Genomic DNA, 21689 nt, shown 5'->3' with positions numbered 1-21689 from the left:
CTATTGTAACTTATTTTTATGGGCTTTCCTCTTTGTGATGTTAAATTCCTGTTATACGCTGTTATACAGTATATGCCTTGCACTCTTATTTTGAAGGCGCCAAGAGTGAAGAAGTGATGACACGTTGGAGTGGAGCGGAGGTTTTTGAAAGTAGGTAAATAAAGTGGTCCTCGTGTAAACTGGAGCCTCCGTGTTTATTATTTTGTAGTTTCATACAGTATATGCGACATTTATAAACCCTCGGTTACACTATGTAGCCGAGTATTTTGGGTTCGCATATTATGTGTACTAATATAATATAATAATAAAATAATAAATGGGAGTCATAAGAGCAGGTCCGGTCTCCACCACTTCTTTAAAGGCCTACTGAAACCCACTACTACCGACCACGCAGTCTGATAGTTTATATATCAATGATGAAATCTTAACATTATAACACATGCCAATACGGCCGGGTTAACTTATAAAGTGACATTTTAAATTTGCCGCTAAACTTCCGGTTCGAAACGCCTCTGAGGATGACGTATGCGCGTGACGTAGACCGGCGAACACGGGTATGCCTTCCACATTGAAGCCAATACGAAAAAGCTCTGTTTTCATTTCATAATTCCACAGTATTCTGGACATCTGTGTTCGTGAATCTGTTGCAATCATGTTCATTGCATTATGGAGAAGGAAGCTGAGCAAGCAAAGAAGAAAGTTGTCGGTGCGAAATGGACGTATTTTTCGAACGTAGTCAGCAACAACAGTACACAGCCGGCGCTTCTTTGTTTACATTCCCGGAAGATGCAGTCAAGATGGAAGAACTCGGATAACAGAGACTCTAACCAGGAGGACTTTTGACTTCGATACACAGACGCCTGTAGAGAACTGGGACAACACAGACTCTTACCAGGATTACTTTGATTTGGATGACAAAGACGGAGACGTGCTACTGTGAGTATGCAGCTTTGGCTTCTAAACATTTGATCGCTTGACCGTATGTGCGCAACTTTTTTTTGCGTATGTACGTAACTTTTTTAAAATATATAAGCTTTATGAACCTTGGGTTAGGTGAACGGTCTTTTGGGCTGAGTGATTGTGTGTGTTGATCAGGTGTTTGAATTGTATTGGCGTGTTCTATGGAGCTAGGAGCTAGCAGAGGAGCTAGGAGCTAGCGTAACAAACACGCAGGTGTTTTTATGCAGGATTAATTTGTGGCATGTTAAATATAAGCCTGGTTGTGTTGTGGCTAATAGAGTATATATATGTCTTGTGTTTATTTACTGTTGTAGTCATTCCCAGCTGAATATCAGGTCACCCCCGGCTCTCACAGCATCTTCCCTATCTGAATAGCTTCAACTCCCCACTAGTCCTTCACTTGCACTTTACTCATCCACAAATCTTTCATCCTCGCTCAAATTAATGGGGAAATTGTCGCTTTCTCGGTCCGAATCTCTCTCACTTCATGCGGCCATCATTGTAAACAATAGGGAACTTTGCGTATATGTTCAACTGACTACGTCACGCTACTTCCGGTAGGGGCAAGCCTTTTTTTTATCAGATACCAAAAGTTGCAATCTTTATCGTCGTTGTTCTATACTAAATCCTTTCAGCAAAAATATGGCAATATCGCAAAATGATCAAGTATGACACATAGAATAGATGTGCTATCCCCGTTTAAATAAAAAAAATTCATTTCAGTAGGCCTTTAATGTTCACTCTCCTTTTTCTCTCCCTACACACCTTCTTCCACAACCACCTTTATAGACCTCTTACGTCACAGCCCTACGGCAACTCTGGAGGGACAAAACTCCTCCTTACCTAACATTATCTGGTAATTTGGGACATCCTGAAAAGTTTGTTACATACGTCCCCCCCCCCTCAATTAGAAACGTCCCCGTTTCGTCACAAACAAAATAGGTAACAAACAAGGGGAAATAGAACAGAGAAAAAAATTCACAATCTTAATGCACCAACAAATCAACAATATTTTAACTGATCCACAAAGTATTGCGGAAGATAGCACCCTGGCCCCTCAAAACATGCAAAAACGTGCAGATGTGAAGGAGGTCGGTCCAATCGCCCACTGCGAGATAGTTCAGTTGTGCGCAGGAGGTCGCCCCAGTCGCCCCCTGCGAGATAGTTCGATTGTGACGCGCCATCATGCCATCAGACTTGGGGTTATAGGCAGTGAAGGAATCAATAAAGTACCATCTGGTGGTGCTGGCAGAGTCTCTGGAAGGGACAACCACCCCGGGACCCCTCCCCCCCACATGGGACTCACGGGCCACTCCAAAATGTCCATGACCACCCTCCTGAGGGGCCGACAAACCTGTGACCACCCCATGGGAACTTCTGGGCCACTCCAGAATATCCATGGTTACCCTCTGGAAGGGGGCAACAATTCTGGGACCCGCCCACGGGGACTTATGGGCAACTCCAGAATGTCCATGGCCGCCCTCTGGAGGGGCCGACAAATCTGGGACCCACCCACGGGGACTTCAAGGGCACCGGCGGGTCCAAAACGCTCCGCACTGCTCACACCACCGTCGGATGTCTCCCAGCATGAAGGGCCAGCAGCAAGACCGCCGGGAACGCCTCCGTAACCAGCCGGCTCACATCCGCAGCACACACCTCCAAGCTCTCCACCGGAACATGCACATGCGCCGATAGGCTGGCCCAGAAGCGGTCCATCAATTGTCTCTGTCCAGCTGAGAAATTCTGGCACCGTCGCCGGGGAAGGGAGCTGTTAAGTCCATTTTTGACATTCATGCCATGTGAGTGTCTGTCAAACAGTGTTGCCGAGCTTAAAAGTGTCGTCGTCACCACACCACGTGTCCGCAAAACAGCCAGGAAGCTTAGCAGCTAACTATACACGTGCAGCTAACTGAAAACTCACGAGTCCAGTGTAACACTTTCTTCTTTTCTTTTCTTTTTTCAACACAGCAGTTAAAATCCCACCGCTGCCACCAATGTAGCCGAGTATTCTGGGTTCGCATATTATGTGTACTAATATAATATAATAATAAAATAATAAATGGGAGTCATAAGAGCAGGTCCGGTCTCCACCACTTCTTTAATGTTCACCCTCCTTTTTCTCTCCCTACACACCTTCTTCCACAACCACCTTTATAGACCTCTTACGTCACAGCCCTACGGCAACTCTGGAGGGACAAAACTCCTCCTTACCTAACATTATCTGGTAATTTGGGACATCCTGAAAAGTTTGTTACACACTATTTAAAAAAGTTATTTAATAAGAAGCCAAAAAGTGCAAAAACAATAATGTTCGTGTTGGAGGAGTTGTGAATGACCGCAGGGCCACAACATTAGGTACACCTGCAGACTGCAGCACGGATTTCATATTTCATTCATTCACAACTCCTCCAACACGAACATTATTGTTTTTGCACTTTTTGGCTTCTTATTAAATAACTTTTTTAAATAGATTAAATCTTGCACGTGGAAAGTTTAAGTGTGGGCTTTAGTTGATATAACACTCCCGTCAGGGGGTGCATTAATCCGGCACAACAGCGGGGCATGGACTTCATTTATAAGTAAAGGTAAGACCATAATAATGTTTTTTTTATTAAATATGCTTTTTTGTGTGCTACAGTTTGTATGTGTAAAGTTAAAGTTAAGTTAAAGTACCAATGATTGTCACACACACACTAGGTGTGGTGAAATTTGTCCTCTGCATTTGACCCATCCCCTTGATCACCCCCTGGGAGGTGAGGGGAGCAGTGGGCAGCAGCGGCGCCGCGCCAGGGAATAATTTTTGGTGATTTAACCCCCAATTCCAACCCTTGATGCTGAGTGCCAAGCAGGGAAGAATGCTGGTATGAGCTTTTAAACATAACCCGTTAACTGCTGCCAATCAAATGGTGAATAAGATACTCTTTAGGGTTCATATGTTTGTAAATCTGACTGTGATGAAGTCAGTGCCTCACCAGCCATGAACCTCACCGCACGTCACTGATATAGTGTGTGTGTTCTTCAGATTATGTCTAATGGAGTTGAAAATATGTTACCGTATTTTTCAGACTATAAGGCACACTTACTATCCTTTCATTTTCTCAAAACTCGACAGTGCGCCTTATAACCCGGTGCGCCTAATGTACTAAATAGTTTTGGTTGTGCTTACCGACCTCTAAGCTATTTTATTTGGTACATGGTGTAATGATAAGTGTGACCAGTAGATGGCAGTCACACATAAGAGATACGTGTAGACTGCAATATGACTCAAGTAAACAACACAAAAATGTTATATGTGCCATTGAAAATAGAGAATATTACACACGGCGCTCAAAAAGCTATCAAAATGTTTTAGTATGACTTTGGTAAGCTATGAAGCCGCACCACTTGATGGGTTTTACTGTGCTTCAACATAGGAGTATTATTATGGTGTGTGTATAAGGTAAGACATATTATCCGGCGTTTTGTATCGTGATATTATGCAAAAGATAATTTTCTTACCTTCTGGTACCTGCTGATCTAAATTTGGGATCTGCGTAAGTCCTGAAAATGTGCGCGTCTGTGCCTTTGTAGTCCGTGGCGACGCCGTAGTCAATAAGCTTCTTCTTTTTCTCTATCCTTCTTGTTATGTGACGTTCATCCTCCGCTGTTGCCCATTCTAATATAAAGTAGTGTAAACGTATTACTTATATCTGTCAGTAGACTCGCTGTAGAAGCGCTAAAAACTACCGGTGTAGTGAGTTTACATTATTCACCCAAGGAACTTTAATTATTAGAGAGTTCCGGTAGGACGGTTTTTCACAGGACACATTTCCGGCCTTGTTTTTGCACAAGTGAGCCACGGATGAGGAGATGCTGCTCCGTTATTGACTGAAGTAAAGTCTGAATGTCATTAAAACAGTTAGCTCCATCTTTTGACACTTCTTCCACTCCCGTCCTTGCACGCTACACCGCTACAACAAAGATGGCGGAGAAAAGACGCTGTCGAAGGTGAGCCACGTAAATAAGACCGCCCACTAAACGGCGCATCCTGAAGCGACTGTCAGGAAGCGACTTGAAGATGATCCGTAAAACATCATCTAAGCAACATTTTGACCAAAGAACCACCATTACATGTTATGTAGACCACAAGGTATGTAAAAAAAAAAATCATAATATGACCCCTTTAATGCGCCTTATAATCCGGTGCGCCTTTTGTATTAAAAAAGACCCGCTAATGGGCAGTGCGCTATATGGTCCGAAAAATAGGGTATTTGAGTAATGCTACCCGAAGAGCATAAAGTCATGGGTTGTCAGTTCATTGTCCAGCACGGCTTTTAGGTGTTGAACAAACAGCTAGTTTTTTTACAATTTCCATGATCGACAACGGGGAAAGTACAATGTAACGAATGTTTTGATTCATGTTTCCATACCAGTGTTGGACTGATCATTAAAATCCTGCCAAGAAGAGTCGGCATAGATGTCACTCGACTTCTCAAACCATTTTTACATCGAGTATAGTAACTAGAGATGTACGATAATATCGGCCGATCAATGCTTTAAAATGTAATATCGTAAATTATCGGTATCTGTTTCAACCTCCCGATTTTCCCGGGAGACTCCCGAATTTCAGTGCCCCTCCCGAAAATCTCCCGGGGCAACAATTCTCCCAAATTTCTCCCGACTTCCACCCGGACAACAATATTGGGGGCGTACCTTAAAGGCACTGCCTTTAGCGTCCTCTACAACCTGTCGCCACGTCCGCTTTTCCTCCATACAAACAGCGTGCCGGCCCATTCACATAATATATGCGGCTTTTTACACACACAAGTGAATGCAAGGCATACTTGATCAACAGCCATACAGGTCACACTGAGGGTGTCCGCATAAAGAACTTTAACACTGTTACAAATATGCGCCACACTGTGAACCCACACCAAACAAGAATGACAAACACATTTCGGGAGAACATCCGCACCGTAACACAACATAAACACAACAGAACAAATACCCAGAACCCCTTGCAGCACTAACTCTTCCGGGACGCTACAATATACACCCCCGCTACCACCAAACCCCGCCAACCCCCCACCCCCCTTCCCCATATCCCGAATTCGGAGGTCTCAAGGTTGGCAAGTATGCTCTAGTATACTCTGGACTGAAGCTGTGTGCCTTCATTGTTTTTGTAGCTGTTGTTTTGAGGCATGTTTAAAAAAAATAATAATAATAATGCACTTTGTGAAAGTCAAAGTATAGTATTTCCCATAGTTGTAGTGGGTATCAGGATTATCTCAGGGAGAGCATGTCCCAAATTCCAAGCTGCTTTTTTGAGGCAGGTTAAAAAAAAAAAAAGCACTTTGTGACTTCAATAATAAATATGGCAGTGCCACGTTGGCACTTTTTTCCATAACTGGAGTTGAAGTTGTTCTCTTATTTTGGAAAACCTTGTTTTTGATTGATTGATTGATTGGTAGATTGCACAGTACAGTACATATTCCGTACATTTGACCACTAAATGGTAACACCCGAATAAGTTTTTCAACGTGTTTAAGTCGGGGTCCACGTTAATCAATTCATGGTAAAGTTACATTGTTTAATGCAGTATTTCATGGAAGCTGCTCTTATACCCAATCATGGCACCCACCTGTTCCCAATGATGTAGCGACAAACTGTAGTTACTGACAGTGGGTTTCTGAAGTGTTCCTGAGCCCATGTGGTGATATCCTTTACACACTGATGTCGCTTTTTGATGCAGTACCGCCTGAAGGATCCAAGGTCACGGGCATTCAATGTTGGTTTTCAGCCTTGTCGCTTACGTGCAGTGATTTCTCCAGATTCTCTGAACCTTTTGATGATATTACGGACCGCAGATGGTGAAATCCCTAAATTCCTGGCAATAGCTCGTTGAGAAATGTTGTTCTTAAACTGTTCGACAATTTGCTCACGCATTTGTTGACAAAGTGGTGACCCTCGCCCCATCCTTGTTTGTGAATGACTGAGCATTTCATGGAAGCTGCTTTTATACCCGATCATGGCACCCACCTGTTCCCAATGATGTAGCGGCGAACTGTAGTTACTGACAGTGGTTTTCTGAAGTGTTCCTGAGCCCATGTGGTGATATCCTTTACACACTGATGTCGCTTTTTGACGCAGTACCGCCTGAGGGATCCAAGTTCACGGGCATTGCCGCGTACGTGCAGTGATTTCTCCAGATTCTCTGAACCTTTTGATGATATTACGGACCGTAGATGGTGAAATCCTGAAATTCCTTGCAGTAGCTGGTTGAGAAATGTTGTTCTTAAACTGTTCGACAATTTGCTCACGCATTTGCTCACAAAGTGCGGACCCTCGCCCCATCCTTGTTTGTGAATGACTGAGCATTTCGTGAAAGCTGCTTTTATACCCAATCATGGCACCCACCTGTTCCCAATGATGTAGCGACGAACTGTAGTTACTGACAGTGGTTTTCTGAAGTGTTCCTGAGCCCATGTGGTGATATCCTTTACACACTGATGTCGCTTTATGATGCAGTACCGCCTGAAGGATCCAAGGTGACGGGCATTCCCGCTTACGTGCAGTGATTTCTCCAGATTCTCTGAACCTTTTGATGATATTACGTACCGTAGATGGTGAAATCCCGAAATTCCTTGCAATAGCTGGTTGAGAAATGTTGTTCTTAAACTGTTCGACAATTTGCTCACGCATTTGCTCACAAAGTGGTGACCCTCGCCCCATCCTTGTTTGTGAATCACTGAGCATTTCGTGAAAGCTGCTATTAGAACCAATCATGGCACCCACCTGTTCCCAATGATGTAGCGACAAACTGTAGTTACTGACAGTGGTTTTTTGAAGTGTTCCTGAGCCCATGTGGTGATATCCTTTACACACTGATGTCGCTTTTTGATGCAGTACCGCCTGAAGGATCCAAGGTCACGGGCATTCCCGCTTACGTGCAGTGATTTCTCCAGATTCTCTGAACCTTTTGATGATATTACGGACCGTATATGGTGAAATCCCGAAATTCCTTGCAGTAGCTGGTTGAGAAATGTTGTTCTTAAACTGTTCGACAATTTGCTCACGCATTTGCTCACAAAGTGGTGACCCTCGCCCCATCCTTGTTTGTGAATGACTGAGCATTTCGTGAAAGCTGCTTTTATACCCAATCATGGCACCCACCTGTTCCCAATTAGCCAGTGGGATGTTCCAAGTAAGTGTTTGATGAGCATTCCTCAACTTTGTCAGTCTTTTTTGCCACTTGTGCCAGCTTTTTTGAAACATGTTGCACGCATCATAGTCCAAATGAGCTAATACTTGCAAAAAATAACAACGTTTTCCAGTTCGAACGTTAAGTATCTTGTCTTTGCAGTCTATTCAATTGAATGTAGGTTGAAAAGGATTAGCAAATTATTGTATTCTGTTTTTATATACGATTTACACAACGTGCCAACTTCACTGGTTATGGGGTTTGTACATTAGCTAGCAAGCTACTTCCTGGTCCACTGAGAACAACATCAGTATTGGACACTAACTTTACTACTTTAAGACAGGGGGAACAGATTTATTGCATTTCACACAGTGAAAAAATACTATTTTGGGGTTTGTATATATTGTATATAATATAAACATTTAGCAACACACCGGCATTTACTGGTTTACATCCATCTATCCATCCATTTTCTACCGCATGCTTTTATATATTTATTTAACCTATACTTATCCACGGCAAGGCAATTAAAAACTTTTTTCATTTAATTTGCAATGCTGACCTAGCAGAGTGGCAGCATATGCCAGATATGTTGAAGTGTGATGATAATTTCTTATTGTCTCTGATTCACCAACAAATAGCTTACTATTGAGAGGGTCACCAATTTGTGAACAAATGCGTGGGCAAATTGTCAAACAGTTTAAGAACAACATTTCTCAACGAGCTATTGCAAGGAATTTAGGGATTTCACCATCTACGGTCCGTGATATCACCAAAAGGTTCAAAGATTCTGGAGAGATCACTGCACGAGAGGGATGACATTACGAACCTTCGATCCCTCAGGCGGTACTGCATTAAAAAGCAACATCGGTGTGTAAAGGATATCACCTCATGGGCTCAGGAACACTTCAGAAAACCACTGTAAGTAACTACAGTTTGTCGCTACATCTGTAAGTGCAAGTTAAAACTCTACTATGCAAAACCAAAGCCATTTATCAACAACACCCAGAAACGCTGGGCCCAAGCTCATCTAAGATGAACTGATGCAAAGTGGAAAGTGTTCTGTGGTCTGATGAGTCCACATTTCAAATTGTTTTTGGAAACTGTGGACGTTGTGGCCTCCGGACCAAAGAGGAAAATAACCATTTGGATTGTTCTAGGCGCAAAGTTGAAAAGCCAGCATCTGTGATGGTATGGGGGTGTATTAGTGCCCAAGACATGGGTAACTTACACATCTGTGAAGGCACCATTAATGCTGAAAGGTACATACAGGTTTTGGAGCAACATATGTTGCCATCCAAGCAACATCTTTTTCATGGACGCCCCTGCTTATTTCAGCAAGACAATGCCAAGTTACATTCTGCATGTGCTACAACAGCGTGGCTTCGTAGTAAAAGAGTGCGGGTACTAGACTGGCCTGCCTGTAGTCCAGACCTGTCTCCCATTGAAAATGTGTGGCGCATTATGAAGCCTAAAATACCACAACGGAGACTGTTGAACAACTTAAGCTGTACATCAAGCAAGAATGGGAAATAATTGCACCGGAAACTGCTCTGTAACATGTGCTGTTGACCTCTTGGCCAGGTCACCCTTGTGAAAGAGATCTTGATCTCAATGGGTTTTCTTATCTGGTTAAATAAAGGTTCTAAAAAGCTTCAAAAATTGGTCTCCTCAGTTCCCAAACGTTTACTGAGTGTTGTTAAAATGAAAGGCCGTGTAACACAGTGGTAAAAAAATGTTTTGCAATGTGTTGCTGCCATTAAATTCTAAGTTAATGATTATTTGCACAAAAAAAGATGTCGTTTCTCACTTTGAACATTAAATATCTTGTCTTTAAATTGAATATAAGTTGAAAAGGATTTGCAAATCAGTGTATTCTGTTTTTATTTACACCATGCCAACTTCACTGGTTTTGGGTTTTGTACAATATATACATCATTTAAATACAAATTAGATTGGTGAAAATTACGCTGATTGGGCCAAAAGTGCCGGGACGTTGCGGGGATCGGACAAAGTTGTAAGGCTGCACGTAATTCGTGAGGACCGGTTAAATTTGCGTGAATTGGCACGGTCGCAAAATTGCGAATTCTGGAGGAGACTTGGTTAGACATGTGTTCTTTTTTTAATGGGAAACGTGGCCTCGGTTTTCGTACGATACTGTCTACGTCGGATTTTTCAGAACCACTTTTGAGCATACTTTTCTAAATACTGAGATGCTGCATGAGGCTGAGAAAATAATTAAAAGGGATAAGCCTGAGTTTACATCCAGGAGCACTTTGACCTGATAAGGAGACAGAGCAAACCTGGAAGAATTGGGGTTACTGATGGGTCAGAGTCGCGTTACAGGGAGGCTTTTTCAACATTCAGGAACTTTGCAGTCATAAAATCACAAAAAGAAAAGCATTATGTCTCTTTTTTTTTTAATTTAATTGCCAAAAAATGCAAGAAACATCAATTGTCTTTTAGGAATAATAAGTAAATAATGCCATTTTTTAAATGTGCACACACATGCGGTGTGTGGTGGTGGTCTTGCCTTAATTTACCGGGGAAATGAGGGGTGTGTAAGGTCACGAGTCAAACTCTCAGTTCTATTTGAAACTGAATCGCCCTCAACTTTCACTCCTGTTGTGTCTGCAGAAGTGGGAGGAGCCTAAGCAAGTCTGAAATTCGAGTCATAAGGAAGTACTCCCTGAATATAGCCAAATTGAAGTCGAGCTAATGTTTGATTGTTCTCGTCCAAAGTTCCACACTTCAATTAGGACACAACGGTCGTTTATAGTTTGTCATGTTTGCACATCATAAAGAAACAAAAATAGAATTGCAGAACCAGACGCCACAAAATTCCACCACAGTGTAGCAGGTGTCAGGTTCACAAACAAGAATAAAGAACGTATATGGCAACAAATTAGCCTATATACTCATTTAAGTCTTTGTGCAGCACAAAATCTTCAATTCAAACATCATGGGTCAACATAAACAGCAAAGGTGATAGCACTGCATCATTAATCATGTTGAAATCATGTGTGTCTGTACAAAACCCAAAACCAGTGAAGTTGGCACGTTGTTTAATCCGTGAATAAAAACAGAATACAATGATTTGCAAATCCTTTTTTCATTAACTTAGACTTTAATGGCAGCAACACATTGCAAAAAAGTTGGCACAGGGACATTTTTACCACTGTGTTACCTGGCCTTTCCTATTAACGAACTCAGTAAACATTTGGGAACTGAGGAGACCAATTTTTGAAGCTTTTCAGGTGGAATTCTTTCCCATTCTTGCTTGATGTACAGCTTAAGTTGTTCAACAGTCCGGGGGTCTCCGTTGTGGTATTTTAGGCTTCATAATGTGCCACACATTTTCAATGGGAGACAGGTCTGGACTACAGGCAGGCCAGTCTAGTACCCAAACTCTTTTACGACAAAGCCACACTGTTGTAACACGTGGCTTGGCATTGTCTTGCTGAAATAAGCAGGGGCGTCCATGATAACGTTGCTTGGATGGCAACATATGTGGCTCCAAAACCTGTATGTACCTTTCAGCATTAATGGTGCCTTCACAGATGTGTAAATTACCTATGCCTTGGGCACTAATACACCCCCATACCATCACAGATGCTGGCTTTTCAATTGTGCGCCTATAACAGCCTATAATGGTTATTTTCCTCTTTGGTCCGGAGGACACGACCTCCACATTTTCCAAAAACAATTTGAAATGTGGACTCGTCAGACCACAGAACACTTTTCCATCAGTCCATCTTAGATGAGCTCGGGCCCAGCAAAGCCGGCGGCGTTTCTGGGTGTTGTTGATAAATGGCTTACGCTTTGCATAGTAGAGTTTTAACTTGCACTTACAGATGTAGCGACCAACTGTAGTTACTGACAGTGGTTTTCTGAAGTGTTCCTGAGCCCATGTGGTGATATCCTTTAAACACTGATGTCGGTTTTTGATGCAGTACCGCCTGAAGGATCCAAGGTCACGGGCATTCAATGTTACCAGCAGTGATTTCTCCAGATTCTCTGAAACTTTTGATGATACTACGGACTGTAGATGGTGAAATGCCTAAATTCCTTGCAATAGCTCGTTGAGGAATGTTGTTCTTAAACTGTTCGACAATTTGCTCACGCATTTGTTGACAAAGTGGTGACCCTCGCCCCATCCTTGTTTGTGAATGACTGAGCATTTCATGGAAGCTGCTTTTATACCCAATCATGGCACCCACCTGTTCCCAATTAGCCTGTTCACCTGTGGGATGTTCCAAAAAAGTGTTTAATGAGCATTCCTCAACTTTCTGTCTTTTTTGCCACTTGTGCCAGATTTTTTGAAACATGTTGCAGGCATCAAATTCCAAATGAGCTAATATTTGAAAAAAATAACAAAGTTTTCCAGTTTGAACGTTAAATACCTTTTTTTGCAGTCTATTCAATTGAATATGGGTTGAAAAGGATTTGCAAATCATTGTTTTCTGTTTTTATTTACCATTTACACAATGTGCCAACTTTCCTGGTTTTGGGGTTTGTATGTTAGCTATTAAGCTAAGAAGCTAGTGATTTCACCATCTACGGTCTGTAATATCATCAAAAGGTTCCGAAAATCTGAAGAAATCACTGCACGTAAGCAATGATATTACGGACCTTGGACCCCTCAGGCGGTACTGCATCAACAAACGACATCAGTGTGTAAAGGATATCACCACATGGGCTCAGGAACACTTCAGAAAACCACTGTCAGTAACTACAGTTTGTTGCTACATCTGTAAGTGCAAGTAAAACTCTACTATGCAAAGCCAAAGCCATTTATCAACAACACCCAGAAACGCCACCGGCTTCTCTGAGCCTGAGCTGATCTAAGATGGACTAATGCAAAGTGGAAAAGTGTTCTGTGATCTGACGAGTCCACATTTCAAATCGAGTCCTCCGGACCAAAGAGGAAAAACTTTTTTGCAATGTGTTGCTGCCATTAAATTCTAAGTTAATGATTATTTGGAAAAAAAAACTTTAGTTTCTCAGTTGGAACATTAAATATCTTGTCTTTGCAATCTATTCAATTGAATATACGTTGAAAAAGTTTTGCAAATCATTGTATTCTGTTTTTATTTACGAATTACACAACGTACCAACTTTACTGGTTTTGTACATATAAGACAACAATAAAACATATTTAACACTTAATTTAGGCCTCAAAACAAGTAAAATATGTTTTTTTGAAAAGTTTTTTTTTTTAAAAAAGGAATCCACAATGTAGTGAAGCGTGATGTAGCGAGGGAAGACCGTACCCAGCTAGAACTCAAAAAAATAATATATAAATACCGTATTTCCTTGAATAGCCGCAGGGGCGTTAATTAATTTAAAACCTCCTGTCACACCTGCGTTTACCGGAAACCGGCGGGATGGCCGTGCATGCGGTAATTATTTTAAAACCTCTTCTCACTCCGGCGTTTACCAAAAGGAATCCATAAAATTTAGGCGTGCGCTTTGAGTGTGATGTAAGCATACCATCATGAAAAGCACATTTAATTAAAAAAAACGTTATTATGGTCTTACCTGTACTTATAAATGGAGTCCATTTGCAGCTCCTTCTGACCAAAAGTATCGATAACTTGTTTATAGAAGTCTTCCTTATTTTCTTTCTTCAGTTTTAAAAGTCTCTGTTTCGATGGAGATATTCCTTTAATTATTACCTCCTGCTTCGATTGAAAGTCCAGTTTAGAAAACTGTTTTATTTTAGATACCGGTATGTAATCCTCCATGTTAAAAGTTCAGGCAGAGGAAAAAAAAAAAATCTCTTGCTGCGTGTGTTCACTTCTTCTGCAGTACCGGAAGTCGCAAGAAGGATCACTAGCGCGGCAGCGCCCTCTACCACCAGGAGGCGGGAGTCATTTAATGACTTATACAGTATTTCACACACGCAGCTACGGTATATTAATAAAACATAGCTGCTTACTGTTCTCTTTAGCATACTGTACCGGTATTCAATAGCTTGGACCTTAAATCCTACTGAAAAGCTCTTTATCTTTTTTCCTTTGTGCGATTGTAAACTACTGAAAGCAGCTTCCTCCATTTTGAAAATGAGGACAGATGCGTCACTCGTGACGTAACGAATTTGACCCGGTGGAAGTTCTAGCCATATGCTAAATATTTTGCGAAACGAGTTTGACCCGGCGAAAATTATAGACATGCGATAATAAAATTAATATTTTGCGAAACGAATTTGATCCAGCTTCAATAATAAACCGGCGATAAGGCCAAGCATGCGTTAATTATTTTGAGAAACGAGTTTGACCCGGCAGTAATTCTAGACGTGCGAATACTATATTCCCTGCGCCAATTCAAGGAAATACGGTATATATATTTTTAAGTATATTATACATATTTTGGCCTAATTAAGTGTTAAACTCAGTCTTATTTAATGTATATTGGTATTATTATGTCTTTACAGTGCAGTATTTGTCCTATTTTCTATCATTAAGTTATGGCAATCGATAAAGATAGTCACCAAATGAGACTTCCGTTTCAAATCGGTGCTCTCTTCGCCGCAACAACCTCAAGTTTAACAACTTTTGGCAAAACAACTTTTTTTCAACGCCTGCCTCATCAATAACACATCTGCACATTGGTGGGCTTTTGACATGTAAAAGACAACAACAGGACGTCGCATCGGACTCGGAGAACACTCGAGGCTAACAAGACTGCTATCGGCCGATGTCCGGGCAAAGTACAAATAAAAGTGGTTGATTGAAGATGCACTTCCTCTTCGACATCAACAGCACATATTTGGAGTGAGCTATGTGAGATGACAATGCAGTACACGTAATGCTAACAAGATGTAATGCTAACAAGATCACACCCAATGATCGTAGCTGCGACTGTTGACCAAGTTCTTGCAGAACAACACACGCCTTTGGTTTCAGCACATGGAGGCCCAGTTCCAAGAGGAATTATCCAGGATGTGACAAAGTATTTCCAGGTTGTGGCCGTGTTTTAGTGGCCGGGCGACGGCCATAACAATTATGCTTGGAGGAACCTCTGAGCAGTGTTCCAAATAACGGCGTTATATGATGCCGCCGTTACTTTTACTCGTAAGGTGCAATCCAATTAATTAATTTCATGTACATTACAACGCCATTACCGATGTGTTTGACGCATACTTGTTTCCCGGGAAACTCCCGAATTTCAGTGCCCCTCCCGAAAATCTCCCGGGGCAACCGTTCTCCCGAATTTCTCCCGATTTCCACCCGAACAACAATATTGGGGGCATGCCTTAAAGGCACTTCCTTTAGCGTCCTCTCTCACCTGAAAAGGAGACTACTATATATGTCTCCATTATCCATAGGTTTATCTATAACCCATAAAGTAGGCAGGCACGGAACTATTTCTCAGCGTGTGTTTATTCCAGCCGGCACGTTAATACACTGACACACAACATCCGGATTCCCATCATGCAATGCTTCAAAACTACGGCAAGGAGTAATGTCCAAAAACATAACAGAGACGAAGCAGAAGAAGGAAGAAGAGACATGGCGACGACGATTAAGAAGAAGTACGCTTGCAAGTTCCAAAATGATTGGAAAAAATAATTTCAGTTCATCCAGGACAGCTCGAAGGGGAAGGGGTATGCTGCCTGCACATTTTGTAGATCAGACTTCTCCATTGAACACGGTGGCCGAACGGATATACTCATTCATGAACGGATTATTTTTTTATATATATATATTTGTATATATATATATATACTTTTGATATGGTAGTGTCAACGGGAGCGTTAGAAGCAGGAAATATCTTTTTACGGACGAAAGCAACAACCAGCACCGCACTAAAATGAACTTGATATCAAGTAGAAGGAGGCAACATAACACAGCAAACAACACGCAACAAGTAGGTACAAGTACACGTGCGTGCACGCATACTACATTCATACTGACTTTGGCTCATATTATACCAACTTGTTCACCCCAATTCCACCAGAGAGCTTAAATTATTCACCAGGGATCAGAGCGCCCACAGTGGGTCATGTTTCCCTTCCTACAACTCTACACCAACAAACTGATACACTGCTCACAATTGTTCAGTCACATAATAACAAGGGAGTCACTTTACAGCGAAGCATTCCACCACACTCGCACATGATATGTGCACATAAAGTCTCTCCAGTGCATGACTATGGTCTGTGACAGGGGTCGGCAACCCGCGGCTCCGGAGCCGCATGCGGCTCTTTGACCACTCTGATGCGGCTCAGCTACATACTTGCCGACCCTCCGATTTTCCCAGGAGACTTACGGATCTCAGTGTCTCTCCTAGATATCTCCCAGGGCAAATACAATCCTATTTTTACTCTAATTACTAAATTAAGGGCGTGCCCTAATTGTACTGCAGTAGTTGTCATCTATAGCATTTACAAACAGCGTGCCAGCCTGGCCACATGTTGTTTGTAGCTTTAACTTGCACACGCAGGAGACAGCAAGGCATACTTAGTCATCAGCCACACAGCTTACACTGACGGTAGCCGTATAAAAACAACTTTAACACTGTTACATTACAAATATCCGCCACACTGTGAACCCACACCAAACAAGAATGAAAAACACATTTCTGGAGAACATCCCATCGTAACACAACATAAACACAACACAACCAATACCCAGAATCCCATGCAGCCCTAACTCTTCCGGTCTAGATTATACACCCCCGCTACCACCAAACCCCCCCACACATCATCATCACCCCCCCCCCCCCCCCCCCCCCCCCCCTCTGTGCGTCGGTTCAGCGGAAGAGTTAGGGCTGCATGGGATTCTGGGTATTTGTTGTGTTGTGTTTATGTTGTGTTACAGTGCAGATGTTCTCCAGAAATGTGATTGTAAATTATGTCGATCGAGAGGGGGTATGACGTTCATATGTTGTCAATATTCCGTGTTTTATCGTTCATAGTTAATATTGTAAATCCCACATTCTTTATTTACACTCTGGGTGTGTCATTCAGTAAAAAAAACATTTAAATTCCGTTCCGTTTTTTTTAAGGCGGTCTGTCATAACGTTTTTAGCATTCAATCAGACATTATTGTGAGGTTTTGTATTAGTGTTCCTAAAAATCGGGCCCCAGACACATTTTTTTCTCTAAATTTGGCCCCCCAAGTCAAAATAATTGCCCAGGCCTGGTCTATGACTTAGTATTAATTTCAAAAAGAGAGAGGAATACATTGAACTAGAGCAGGACTTTTCAACTGGTGGTCCGGTAATGACACAATACCGGCCCCCGAGTTCAGTTCAAAAATTGGGAGACTAAAATTTTTGCAGAAAATTCCTAGAAACACTAGAGTGCACCTGTTGTATGGAGAAATTTGGACCACTGTAACACACACTGGCAGAATCCTGCATTGACATTTCAACCAACAAAGAACACACACATAAATGAGGTGTTCCTCAAGGCAACCATTTAAGTCCTCTCCCTTTTGGAAGTTACACTTTTTTTTCTTCAGAATGACATTTATGTAACCAAGGTGTTGCTGTAACTTGTTTGCTTCAGATGCAGTCAGTAGTCATTTGCTAAACTTCTTTAGTTATACTCGTAGTCTTCCTCAACTTTTCATTTTAGGTCCGCTATTCGACGAGTGCGGGGGTCAGCAACCAGCGGCTCTTTAGTGCCGCCCTACTGGCTCCCTGGAGCATTTTTTAAAAAGGATTGAAAATGGAAAAAGATGGGGCAAAAACATATTTTTTTATTTTAGTATGTTTTTTGTTTGAAGACAAACATGACAAAAAGCCCTTTGTTTATTAATATGTTTGTGTGTATGCTTCACTGATGAGAGCATTTGGCGAATATTGTTTCGTCCTACTAATTTTGGCGGTTCTTGAACCCACCATAGTGTGGACTGTAACGCAACAGTTTGTTTACATATAAAAATCTTCCACTCCTTCTTTGTCTAATTTTGTCCACCAAAAGTTTTATGCTGTGCGTGAATGCACAAAAGTAAGCTTTCTTGATGTTATTGACTTGTGTGTAGTGCTAATCAGACGTATTTGGTCAGTGCATGACAAGTAGCATGACAAGTACTGACAATGCTAACAAGCTATTTAGGCTAGCTGTATGTACATATTGCATCATTATGCCTCGTTTGTAGGTATATTTGAGCTGATTTAATTTTATTTACTTATGTCCTCTGTGTATTTAATTCATATTTGCATGTCTCATGGCACATATTGTATGCAATATTGGCTACATTTCTCATAGTTGTTTGTGTGCCATGTTGTTCCAGACCACAGCAAACGTTACCCGGCTTGCAGAGATTGTAATAAATCCATTAGAAAAAGACTTTTCTTTTAACTTGGACACACGCATCTATACCTTTGACAATTCTAAGACAGTCATTTCCAGGAGTAATCTCACCCTCTGAGAAACCTCTGTTTTCCAATTTTGTAAAAATGTTTAAAATAAATATTAAAATGTCAACATTTCTGTAACAAACATTTGCGTCAGCCTGAGACGCAAAGTCATTTTGATAGGAGGTTATTATAGCCACATTTACATCAGTGTTTTTCAACCACTGTGCCGCGGCACACTAGTGTGCCGTGAGATACAGTCTGGTGTGCCGTGGGAGATTATGTAATTTTACCTAATTGGATTAAAATATTTTTTGCAAACCAGTAACTATATTCCGCAAATGTGCCGTTGAGTGTCTGTATTGTCTGGAGCTCGGCAGCGTAACCATGTAATACCCTTCCTTATCATTAGGTGGCAGCAAGTAGCTAATTGCTTTGTAGATGTTTGTCGTGATCACAATATGCAGATGACAGCGGGAGGCAGCGTGAAGGTAAAAAGGTATCTAACGCTTAAACCAAAAATAAACAAAAGGCGAGTCCCGCTAAGAAAAGGCATTGAAGCTTAGGGAAGGCTATGCAAAATGAAACTAAAACTGAACTGGTTGCAAAGTAAACAAAAACAGAATAAGTTACGCCGTGATGTGACAGGTGGTGTCAGCACACCTACAGTACTTTGAGACAAGAGCTATATTGATGCATGCTTGGTTATGGTTTAATTCATGTCCTACAATTGCGAGAACGACTTTTTATTGTCAATATCGGCTGCTGAGTTGAATTTTTTTTGTGTTTTCTGCTGGTGGTGTGCCTCTGGATTTTTTCAATGAAAAAAATGTGCCTTGACTCAGAAAAGGTTGAAAACACTGACTTACATGATGTGTTTCCTTCATTATAAGACTTTTTAATTTTTTTTTGCAGCTCCAGACAAACTTTTTTCTTGTATTTTTGGTCTAATATGGCAGTTTCAACATTTTGGGTTGCCGACCCCTGAATTAGTGGCTCACAAGTTCAGTTCAAAAAACTTGCGAGAGCAGAATGTCCCTTAAAGGCCTACTGAAAGCCACTACTAACGACCACGCAGTCTGATAGTTTATATATCAATGATGAAATCTTAACATTATAACACATGCCAATACGGCCGGGTTAACTTATAAAGTGACATTTTAAATTTGCCGCTAAACTTCCGGTTCGAAACGCCTCTGAGGATGACGTATGCGCGTGACGTAGACCGGCGAACACGGGTATGCCTTCCACATTGAAGCCAATACGAAAAAGCTCTGTTTTCATTTCATAATTCCACAGTATTCTGGACATCTGTGTTCGTGAATCTGTTGCAATCATGTTCATTGCATTATGGAGAAGGAAGCTGAGCAAGCAAAGAGAAAGTTGTCGGTGCGAAATGGACGTATTTTTCTAACGTAGTCAGCAACAACAGTACACCGCCGGCGCTTCTTTGTTTACATTCCCGAAAGATGCAGTCAAGATGGAAGAACTCGGATAACAGAGACTCTAACCAGGAGGACTTTTGACTTCGATACACAGACACCTGTAGAGAACTGGGACAACACAGACTCTTACCAGGATTACTTTGATTTGGATGACAAAGACGCAGACGTGCTACTGTGAGTATGCAGCTTTGGCTTCTAAACATTTGATCGCTTGACCGTATGTGCGCAACTTTTTTTTGCATATGTACGTAACTTTTTTCAAATATATAAGCTTTATGAACCTTGGGTTAGGTGAACGGTCTTTTGGGCTGAGTGATTGTGTGTGTTGATCAGGTGTTTGAATTGTATTGGCGTGTTCTATGGAGCTAGGAGCTAGCATAGGAGCTAGGAGCTAGCATAACAAACACGCAGGTGTTTTTATGCAGGATTAATTTGTGGCATATTAAATATAAGCCTGGTTGTGTTGTGGCTAATAGAGTATATATATGTCTTGTGTTTATTTACTGTTGTAGTCATTCCCAGCTGAATATCAGGTCACCCCCGGCTCTCACAGCATCTTCCCTATCTGAATAGCTTCAACTTTACTCATCCACAAATCTTTCATCCTCGCTCAAATTAATGGGGAAATTGTCGCTTTCTCGGTCGAATCTCTCTCACTTCATGCGGCCATCATTGTAAACAATAGGGAACTTTGCGTATATGTTCAACTGACTACGTCACGCTACTTCCGGTAGGGGCAAGCCTTTTTTTTTATCAGATACCAAAAGTTGCAATCTTTATCGTCGTTGTTCTATACTAAATCCTTTCAGCAAAAATATGGCAATATCGCGAAATGATCAAGTATGACACATAGAATAGATCTGCTATCCCCGTTTAAATAAAAAAAATTCATTTCAGTAGGCCTTTAAAACAGCAGAGTGCTCCTGTAACTCTGACACAATAGACCAAAATCAAATGTCTACTTTAGAGGACGCTGGTTTTCCTGAATATACAAAATAAGACTGAGGTCCTTAGCTTTCTGGATATGTGGCTCCCAAAACAAGTCAGTTAACTATCGGACTGGAGGTTTGTATCGGTTTCCGTTGAAGCCTCACCTAGTAACAAGCCTTTGTGTTGAGCTTTAAAAACTGGCCTTCTGTCTCTTTGAACACTTTGTCTTTCATGCCTGTCCAACTACAGGCAGACACTCAAATCAAATTTGAAAAAAAAAAAAAAAAAAAAAATCCCCAAGGACTCTCTCTTGGCCGGGGGGGGAGTGCACCCCATCTCTTCTTCTGTGGGACGGCTACCGGCTGAGTGCAATAAAGGCCTTTGTTACGCCGCCCTCCTGCATCAAATCTCTGCAGTTCAGGCACAATGGTAAGGAAGAACCACACGTGAAAGGTACACAGCTCGGAAGTATACTTGCAGTTTTAAGTGACACAGTTTCAAGAGTGGAGAAAAAGCATAATTTTCCTGTTACAGCACTGGAACAACAAGCCTTATTGTATTTCAATGTTGTTTTTTTCCTTGTAAATATGCTTTATCATTGTTTACAGTGCCCTTAAAAAAACACAAGACACAACATCATGCAATGTTTTAACCAAAGCTGACTTACTTCTTCCTCTTTTGGTTTCTTGAAGGCTGACAGCTCCCCTCACAAAGTCCTGACACTTTCTGCAAAGTGCTGATGCTTCAGGTCAAGAGTATCCATCCGTATAAGGCACAAATAGACGTATGTGTGCAAAGTCAGCGGTGGTCCCACCGGTTTGGTCTCACATGTGAAAGTGTCCCCTAGTAGAGCTTAGTGGTGT

At 41.6% G+C, this 21689-nt stretch overlaps 1 protein-coding gene across 2 annotated transcripts in view; it reads right to left on the bottom strand.

The window, feature by feature from the left end:
• The window catches only part of plch1 (phospholipase C, eta 1), a 221712-nt gene extending 200023 nt beyond the window's left edge, over positions 1-21689 (bottom strand). For both annotated transcript variants that reach the window (XM_062059983.1, XM_062059987.1), the window contains exon 1: positions 21494-21689. The gene's annotated coding sequence lies outside the window, so the exon portion shown is untranslated. The remainder of the gene's footprint in view (positions 1-21493) is intronic.

This window comes from Entelurus aequoreus, linkage group LG10, assembly GCF_033978785.1.
Source record: "Entelurus aequoreus isolate RoL-2023_Sb linkage group LG10, RoL_Eaeq_v1.1, whole genome shotgun sequence".
Classification (NCBI taxonomy): Eukaryota; Metazoa; Chordata; class Actinopteri; order Syngnathiformes; family Syngnathidae; genus Entelurus; species Entelurus aequoreus.
This window is presented reverse-complemented; position numbering and strand designations above follow the sequence as displayed.